This window comes from Pinus tabuliformis, chromosome 7, assembly GCF_031772625.1.
Source record: "Pinus tabuliformis cultivar Carrire ecotype Pingquan chromosome 7, CPIR1, whole genome shotgun sequence".
NCBI classification, from domain to species: Eukaryota; Viridiplantae; Streptophyta; class Pinopsida; order Pinales; family Pinaceae; genus Pinus; species Pinus tabuliformis.
In genome coordinates, this window is record NC_142293.1 from 303,266,602 (window position 1) to 303,277,691 (window position 11,090).

The following is an 11,090-nucleotide window of genomic DNA, read 5'->3' on the forward strand; positions in this document are numbered from 1 at the left end:
GTTTGCATATCAAGAGATTGATCCTTCTTAGCGCTTGGTAGATCCGAAGTTAATATGGATCTAGGCTGGTTTAATTTCCCCCTTTAAATAGGCTACATTTCACATAAATACCATGTGCCATTTTTATTTTTATTATTATTTTATTTTTATATGGTTATTTTTATTTGTATTTTTTTATTTTATTTTTACCTAGTTAAAATGTTTACATTACATTAAACTTTTAATTTTATTTTATTTTATTTTTATGTAATTTGACTTCGTCAAAATGTCAAACATTACATTACAACATCTCTATCACACTGGGTTGAAGAGCACCTCTCAGCGCAATTAAGATGCAGAAAAATTTGAACCCTCTCGATGCTTGATAAGTCCGAAGTTAAAATGGATCTAGGATGTTATTTATAATTATAATATAATAATTAAACCAACCTAGATCCATCTTAACTTTGGGTCTACCAAGTGCCTAAAAGGATAAAATCTCTTGAGATGCAAGCCTCTTTTAGAGTAAAAAGAGATTTGATCCCTCTCAATGTTTGGTAGATCCAGAGTTAAGATGGATCTAGGCTGGTTAGTAATATAATTTACATAGACTAGATATATAGAGAAATAAAGTAATTGGTAATAAAAAAATTCTTATTATAGCCACTTTTTACTTTGTTGGAGGGAGATGTGTACTTCCTTCAACTTTTAGTGTCGAGTTAGTACGAGGGAGATGTGTGATTCCTTCAATGCTTAATATGGAGATGGTTATTGGCATTTAACATTAATAACAATATTTGAATGTCCACATTAAGTAAAATATTTCAATATCAACTACATGCAATTAATGTTCCATTGTAAGACACAAATAAAATAATTTAATGTCCATATTAAGTAAAATATTTCACTATCAACTTCATAGAGAGAGATTTATTATTAAAAAGTAGTTCATTATGAAGGGGATGTGTAATTCATTCAAATTCTTCGTATGGATTTGACATGTGGCATTTAATATACATTAATAACAACAACAACAAATCAATATGAGCTAAAATAGAATATTTGAATCTTTTTTGAATTTTGTGGAAAAACCTGTGAACAGTTTTGAAACCAACGTTTCGGACTAGCTTAGTGAGTCCATCATCAGGGCAATGAGATCTGTATTTGAGAAGAGAGAGCGTGAAGTTACAGAGCTTATTAATAGTTATTTGAAAAATAATTCTAATGACTTCATTTGTAGTCGACTTACAAATGATAAATTAATTAATAATTATTTTATTTATTTATTTAAATAAGTATTTATTTTATTATTTATTATATATTTATTTAGTTTTTAATTTTATATTATAATTGTTTATTTATATAAATATTTTCTTATTATTCTAATTTTATTAATTTATTATTATTATTTTTTTTAATTATTAATAATTAAAAAATAAATAAAATAAAATAAAATAATAAATAATAATAATAATAATAAATATATATATATATATAGATATAGATATAATAATAATAATAATAAATTAATTAATTATTATTATTATTATATCTATATATATATATATATTTTATTATTATTATTATTTATTATTTTATTTTATTTTATTTATTTTTTAATTATTAATAATTAAAAAATAATAATAATAAATTAATAAAATTAGAATAATAAGAAAATATTTATATAAATAAACAATTATAATATAAAATTAAAAACTAAATAAATATATAATAAAAAATAAATAATAAAATAAATACTTATTTAAATAAATAAATTAAATAATTATTAATTAATTTATCATTTGTAAGCCGACTACAAATGAAGTCATTAGAATTATTTTTCAAATAACTATTAATAAGCTCTGTAACTTTACGCTCTCTCTTCTCAAATACAGATCCCATTGCCCTGATGATGGACTCACTAAGCTAGTCTGAAATGTTGGTTTCAAAACTGTTCACAGGTTTTTCCACAAAATTCAAAAAAAATTATATCAACCTGTATGGACTCCCTCTTTAACACCATTAAGTCCCACCATGGAAGGGACACAATGAACAATGCTCTAAATTTTGAGAAGATGAGAATTTCCAGAGCTAGAATTATTTCAAATCTCATATTTCTAAAAGAATGTAGGGATGAAAAGCTCATTCCAAATTTCGCCAAATGTAACCATCCCCTTAAACATGGTCGGAACATTTATGTCTTCAATAATCTCAGTAAAACCCTCATCAAGCATGAAATCAAATTTACCAGAGTCCAATTAATTAAAATTTCTGAAAAACTTCTGAGATTGCATCTTGTGCTAGCATCAGCTCTTCGTTTTGATCTCTGGCAAAACTTAGATGCCTTCACCTTCGCCAAAGCTGAAAGAAGTTTTAATTATAACCTAGCAAAGAAATCTAGAAAACTTCAAAACCTAAGAAACGTTGACTTCATCTTTAATTCTACATCTCAAACGCTGAATATAGGCCATGAATATGACTACACTCACTAGCACAACACTAGCCAGCATCATGATGCCACCATCACGCAGTTGGACAGCTTCAAAAACACCCTGACAGCGCAGTCTGATGGTAATTTCGTAAGGGATGGTAGCGACTATAATACTCCCATCACACAAGGCGCCCTTTCCAGCAATAACAACACGCAGACCAACATTATGGACAGCCAGAAAGACAACCTGACTGCGCAATCTGTTTGTAATATCATAGGGAAAGGCAGCGACCATACCACCCCCATCATACAAGACGTTCTTTCCACAAACAAGACGCAGAAAGTATGCAGTAAACGCACCTTCTCGCAAGTGGACAACCAGACAACGCAGGGTAGGGTCGATAAAGATACCCTCATGCAATTAAACAGCCAGTCAGCGCAAGGGATATCCAACAGTGCAAAAGAAAATGCGCAGAAACCCATCAAACATCACGCTCCCACCGATACTCAGGTTATTTATAAGCAGATAAATAGAAAAATGCATGTTGAAGACACTCTCACGCAATTAATCAGACAGACAGTGCAAGGGATAACTAAAGTTGCAGAAGTCAGTACGCAGAAAGATACAGTTATCAACCTCTCAAATCTGGCATTAGATGACAATTTGAAAGCGCTGCTAGAAAAAGGCCTCAATTTTGCTTTATCTCCAACAAAAATACCTGTGAATGATATCATCAGTAACATTGAGGTCATCATCAGAAACACAGATCAAAATGTTGCAGAAGAAATAAGACAAAACGTCGTCGGAATTCTCAGAAATGCCAAACCTCCTCCCAGCAACATCTCCAAAGAAGAATCCATAGCTTTAAAAAACATCAAGAAAAACAAAGACATCATAATTTTAAAAGCAGACAAAGGAAATGCCACTGTTATTATGGATAGGACAGATTATGATAATAAGATGGAAGAACACCTTAACAAAAGTGGCTGCTATAGAATCCTTAACAAGGACCCCAGCAACAAAATTCTCCGCTTAGTTAGTAACAAAATCAAAAACTCCTCTCTAGATTCTACTATTAAGAACAGGTTAATACCCAATAATGCCATCATCCCGAGAATTTATGGTGTTCCCAAAATCCATAAAACTGGAATTCCTCTGAGACCCATTGTGAACACCATAGGATCACCCACTTACTGGTTAGTAAAATACCTTGCAAGCAAGCTTAGACCTTTATCAGGTAACACTCCCTCTTATATCAAAGATTCCGCTTCTTTCATAGAATGGATTAAAAACCTAGAAATTAGTGACAATGATCTCCTAGTTAGCTTTGACGTAGTGTCTCTCTACACTATGATTCCTGTAGATAAAGCCATAGATGTTTTGAAGAATATTACAGACCATGAAACTGTAGATCTAGTAGACATTTGCCTTAGATCTTCATACTTCAAATTCAAAGGTAAAATCTATGAGCAAACTCATGGAGTTGCCATGGGTTCTCCTTTATCTCCTCTGATTGCCAATTTATACATGGAACATTTTGAACAAATGGCCCTTAAATCTTTCCCCTTTACCCCTGATGAATGGAAAAGATATGTAGATGATATTTTCGCTAAATGGAGACATGGTTTAGATAAACTTAATGAATTCCTATCCCACTTAAACAACCTCTTAGAACACATTAAATTCACTATTGAGATTGAAAAAGACAACCAGCTCCCCTTCCTTGATGTCCTCCTTACCAAGAAAAATGGCAAACTAAGCCACCAGGTCTTCAGAAAACAAACTCACACTGACAAATATCTTCACTCAAATTCCCACCACCATCCGAAGCAAAAAGTAGGTGTCATTAAAACCCTAACTACCAGAGCTTCAAGAATCTTTGACCCTGAACATTTAGAAGAAGAACTTAATCATCTCTACAAGGTCTTTATCAACAATGGCTATCAAAAAAACATTATCCAAAAAATAATCAAAAAATCCACAACCAATAACCAAAAAAGAAAAACTCTAGAAAACCCTAGAATCTCCTTACCCTATATTAAAGGAACCACAGACAAAATCGCCAGAATCCTCAACAAGCATAATATTATGGTTGCCTTCACACCCCCTAACACCATCAAAAACATGCTAGATTCTGCCAAGGACCTAATAGACCCAAAAAATCACAAAGGAGTATACTCGGTTCCTTGCTCATGTGGCAAAATATATATAGGTGAAACAGGGAGATCCTTTGGCATTAGGCTAAAAGAGAATACTAATGACATTTCAAGAAATAGGTCAGAAAAATCTGGTCTAGCTGAGCATGCTTGTTCCTCCTCACACTATATTTGCATAGAACAAGCAAAATTAATTCACAAGGAAGACCATTATTTAAAAAGAAGGGTGAAGGAAGCAATTGAAATCGAAAAATCCTCCAATAACATGAATAGAGACGACGGACTAAAGTTAAGTAACACCTGGAATGCGCCGAATCCTCATAGTGCTCACTGTGGATTTCTGTGGCCCCCCTCTGGTTGCGTTTTGGTTTTTTCCTGTGGGATCTCGTTTCTACATAAGCGTGTGGCTGGAGGTTTTTTCCCTTCATGTGTTGGCTTGCTTTGCTTCCGCGAGCAGAATGACAGTCTGCTGAGACTTTCCCCTCTGTCGGTGGATACAGTCTCGGCGTTATGCCTACATATATATGTAATCCCTTTTTGTAATAAAAGGACGGTCTTTTTTCTGTGGAAAAAAAAAAAGTAACACCTGGAAACCCCTATTAAATAAAATAAAAAAGCAATAAACAAAGATTTACACGCATTCATTAATTAAATAAAATAAAAATAAATAAATAAGCAAATATCAACATTAAGAAATAAGCCAAATTATTTAATTAATTAAATTGATAAATATAACCTATCATAACTAACTCCCTATCTAATCCTTCAAATAAAATTTAATCTCATAATAAATTAGTTAACATAGAATTGCAAACTTAATCTTTAAAATTATATACATTCCTATAAAACAATTAACATATTGTGAGGATCTTAAACAAGTAATATAAATTTCAAAAAAATAATAAATAAATAATCAAATAAATAAATATTATTAATAATTAAAAATAAATAAATAAAGGAAGGAAATAAATAAAATAAATAATAATATATATATATATATATATATATATATATATATAATAATAATAATAAATTAATTAATAAAATTAGAATAATAAGAAAATATTTATATAAATAAACAATTATAATATAAAATTAAAAACTAAATAAATATATAATATAATAAAATAAATACTTATTTAAATAAATAAATAAAATAATTATTAATTAATTTATCATTTGTAAGCCGACTACAAATGAAGTCATCAGAATTATTTTTCAAATAACTATTAATAAGCTCTGTAACTTCACACTCTCTCTTCTCAAATACAGATCTCATTGCCCTGATGATGGACTCACTAAGCTACTCCAAAACGTTGGTTTCAAAACTGTTCACAGGTTTTTCCACAAAATTCAAAAAAGATTCTATCAACTTGTATGGACTCCCTCTTTAACGGAATATTTGAATGTCTATGTTAAGTAAAACATATCAATAACTAGTGTAAATCCATCTTAAATGTGAATCTATAAAGGGATCAAATTTTGAGAAAAGGTTTGCACATACATGGATTTCATCCCTCTCATTACATAATGGTTAAAACATTTCAATGGTGAGTTGCTCTATATGAGGGAATATATGTAATTCCTTTTATGTTCAACATGAATTTGACATGTGGCATATTAAGAACCAAAGTAATCCATCTTAACTCCAAATTTATCATGCTCTATGTGGGATCAAATTTTGAGGAAAGGCTTACACCTCTAAGGATTGGATCCCCATTGGTCGTGGTAGATCTAGAATTAAGATGGATAAATTTGAGGAAAAGTTTGCACCTATAGCGATTGGATCTCTCTTGGCGCATGGTAGATCTAGAATTAAGATTGATGTGTATTGGTTCTTAATATACCACAATCAACTTCATGTTGAACATAAAATGAATTACACATCTCCCCTCATATTGAGAAACACACCATTGACATGTTTTAGCCATTATACACTGAAAGGGATTAAATCCCTACATATGTAAACATTTCTGAAACTTTGGTCTCTTTCTATGCATGATAGATCCAAAGTCAAGATGGATCTACACTAATTAGGTAACGCAATCCCTATAAATTCTAATGGGGACAAACACAAGGGAATGGTGTCTCCTACTAACATAATGATTGAGTGCTTGTAGAATAAGTATGTTTATTTGATTGGTCTTTCCCTCTTCTGTAGGATGTATAGTGTGGGTACATGTGTTTGAAACAACAATTGGATACGCCTAACTTATGGCATCTTGGAATTGTGTTTACAACTATAAAAAATCTTCTCTCCCTAATAAACATGCCACATATTACCGCCTAAAAATGCATACTCTTTTTTACATTTTCGGAGGCGTTTGAAAATCACTTGTACAAAATGGTTAATTTATGGTTGAACAACCAAAAAACGTTAGTTGCGACATTTTTTATCTGCTAAATACTAGCAAACTTGAGTAGTTTTGATGTATTTTAAGTGAAATAACTTTAAAGTATTAACACAGAATTTTGATATACACATCAAAACACTTACCTCATGATACATCTCACATTATTATTATTATCATTATTAATTATAAAAAGAATTAATATATGAGTTAAACATATTTATACATTTAAAAAATATATATGTAACAAGGTTCTTAACTATGGAGATTCACCCCCACTTTACCATGGTGATTGCTAACCTATAAAAAGCCTTTCTTACAATACCATGGGTGAATAGCATGGCTTATCAATACCATATGCCCAAAAAATCATAACTCTTTTCATAGTCAATATATTTATATTTTTCTAATTTAATTTAGTTGTGTAACATTTTTTTTGCCCATGGGGTGTAGAGCAAACAGTGACAGAGTGTTTTGTCAAGGCACTCCGTGGTGAAAAGGTCATCGGTTCAAAACTCTGTGGGCAAAAGTCCAACCATGCTAAAGGTTGGTGTGGCCCAGCCTGAGTGTGATCCCCGAGTGCTTTTGACGACTTAGATGTCCCTGGGTCGTGGCTACTCAAGCCATAGGTTAAGTGTATCAGTCATCGCAGGACTCAAATAATGTCATGTACACAGATTTTTAATATATCTGTTTTATTATTTTACTTTTATTAGAATTACCAAAAAAATGTCACATTTATGAATATAAGCGTAAATATATTTTATATTTAAATTAATTTATTAGGACAAGATATATATATATATATATATATATATATATATATATATATATATATGAAAATTAAAATTTAATTACTCAAATTTAAATTAAAAAATAAATCGATTAGTTGTGAGTCATTAAAAACAAATAATCGTTTATATATTTTATATTTAAATTAATTTATTATACAATATTTAATAAAATTTAAATAACGCAAATAAATGCATTTTTATCAAAATAATCGTATATATATTTTATATTTAAATTTATTTATTTACACAAGATTTAATAAAATTTAAATTAGTTACGCGTCATTAAAAACACACTCAACCCATGATTTACACTTCATTAAAAATATTCTCAATATTATAACTTTTATAGAATAAGATATTAATTTTATTTTAAATATTTAGTGTAGTTTTGGGTACTTGGGCACTATTCACGCTTAAGGTAGGTAAATTATATTATTAAAAAAATTGTCAATACCTAGTCACACCTTTATCTCTTTTGAATTTTAAAGGATTTTGATTGGCTTACACATTATGACATGGAAATTCAATGTTAACTTTTTAAAATCAAATTTCCTCTAACTAGTAACTTCTCAACTCTTTATCCCTGATTACTATTAAAAATATTGCATCAATATTTCGGAAGGTTAAATCATCCCCATCCACCTATTAATTATTGATAATTAAATGTTGAACTGAGGAGAAAAAATGATTGTCGCTCTCGTTAGGGTTTTGCGACTTTACTTCGTGAAGTTTGGCGTCGAAGTTTTGGATCAATCCATTGTTGGAAGCCATGGTGGCTTGGGGTAAGAGGGCTCTTAGGTATACATTGAAAACAATCATGGACGCGACCATGGTTTGGTTTTTCTGGTGGAGACTCATTTTGCACTATGGCACTATGTTCTAATGGTTTCCTTTGAAACAAGGGAGTGTGAATATGTTCATGCATCTTGCATGGTGGACTGTCAAAAGACTAAATATGGAACCCTTTTTGTTGCTCAAAGGTCCATTAGCTATGGATGAGGATGACTTTCCTCTATTGGTGTGGTTGATATGGGATGAATGGCCCAATTTTGCATGGGTATTCCTCTCTCCATGCTTTTTTCTTTGTTATATCTTATATATTTGGGTACCCCTAATGGGGCTTCACTTAGTAGAGGCGATATATGAATGTATGTTGTGATTGGTACTTCCCTGCAAGGGGGTTAGTATATATTTGGTCGTTGTTCAAAGAACCTTTTTGGGGGTTTTCACATATGAACTCGCTCTCAAACTTTTGGGTTTCCCCTGTCAGCCCTGCCCGTGGGGCTTTCGGTGCGGTTCCACCATCTATGGTGGTTCTCATTTTCAGTTGACATGGAGATCACAAGGTGCCTCTTTCAAACTATCAGGGGACACAAAAGATCTCTCATTTTTATAGTGGGCGCTGATATAGGTGTGTTAAAGCAGATGAAGGTAGGCATATATGGCTCCTACTACACAAAAGAGCCTCAAGAAATGGAATTTTGACTTCGCTGGAAGGAGCTTGACGTTCCTCTGTTTCAGGAAGAGCCTTATACTTTCTAGATTTTCATTAAAAGCTTATAGGGGTAGACATCATTGTTTTGGATTAATGTAATGAAGATATTATTTATAACCTGAAACATAGTATAAAGAATAGGTGGTATATTCCAGTAGAGGAACAAAACCTCATTTATGGAGGAATTTTACTTCAAGATTGTACACAGATCAAAGACAATGTCCATTGGCATCTTCAGGAACTCGTTCATTACTCTAAATTTGTGATTGTGTGGTGGTGTTATAGGATCCAAGACTGTAAAAATTCCTTGTAGATTCAAATTTCTTATATAATATGCTAAAACAAAAGACTTGAATCTACTCTATTCATCAGTGGAAACAATTAATCGATCGAGAAATCACAACATAAACATGAGATAAGATTCAATCACATATGCTCAAATATTTATCTAAGGCGAAAGAAACTGCTCAAAACCCCTCCTTATATGTATTGCATTGGTCAGAAAATAGAGAAGAAATACTGATCCAAATTGGATCCTAGAACACTCTCTAAGTTTTCATGAACTCTTTAAAAATCATGCCAAAGTTTCAAAGTCTTATAAAGATCAAGCTTATCGGAGATATCCTCGTAACAGTTGCAATTTGTGATTGGCGCGGAGTAACGAGGACCCGCAGACCGTCAGCCCATGGTCACACACGCTGCCACAAATTAGCAAAACCAGAGGCCAATTAACATTGAATAACATTTAGAGCCAGAGAGAGTCAGAGAGTCTGTGTGCTCCAGAGAAGGCTTGAGAGGTTCAAGCGAATTCCTCTGTATATGCCTGTCATGTATGAGTCTCATATTGGGCTCATACCACTGTGACCAATAGAGGTCGAGTTTCAGTAAGGAGAGTCTATGTACTCCAGATACTTGGGGAATCCAAGTACAGTCTTACTGATTTGTATCTACTGTGTGAGACTCGAATTGAGCTCACTATTGTAAAAACTCTGCTTTGAAAACATAATAGAGAGGCCAACACTTAAGGCTGGACAGGGAGACGTAGCCTAGGAGTATTGGGTGAACTCCTTCTTAAACTTGTTGTGTTTATATGTTTGCCTATTATGTTTTCCTTAACTGCTTTTGTGCCTATGTATTTCACAATCTTATTGATCCGTTGCACAAAATAACATAGGCACATCCATGCACATGAGTTTGTAATACCTTAATTGTTTGTCTTAGATCAATTTCAGATCAAGTGGTATCGGAGCTCTAGGTTACTAAGGTTAGACAAGCTTGTGCTGGATTCTTTTGTTGAATGATAGCTAGATCAAAGCTTAAATTAGGAGAAGGAGAGTTGGTTGAAGCTAACCCAGAAATTGGAAGAGTCTATCCTAAGAGGAAAATGTCAAAAGAAAGACCCTTGGAATCAGACTTCCAGCTCATGAACAGTTTCATGACCATGAGAGCCATGGTAGAAGAAATGTATAGAGAATTTAAGAAAGGTAGAGATGAAGATTCATCAAACTCCAAACAAGATAAAGGAGCAGAAGAATCTCTCCTCCATGACCATTCTAAAGGTAAAGGGAAAGAAGAAAAACTTCCCACACATCCTAATAGCCTTGAAAATAAAAAGAAAACATCCTTGATTAAATTAGATGTTAAATTTGATTTGCCAATATATGATAGAGAATTGAATGCAGAAAAGCTAGATAACTAGATTAGACAAATTGATGTATATTGCAGAGTGTGGAACATCGATTCAGAAAGGAGAAAGATTCAGCTGGCTAACCTATGCCTTGGAAGCACCACCCTGGTATGGTGGGAAGGCAGGACACAAGCTGATTTGAAGAAGCATGGTAAAATTCTTTCTACCTGGAATGAATTTGTTTCTGCAATTAAAA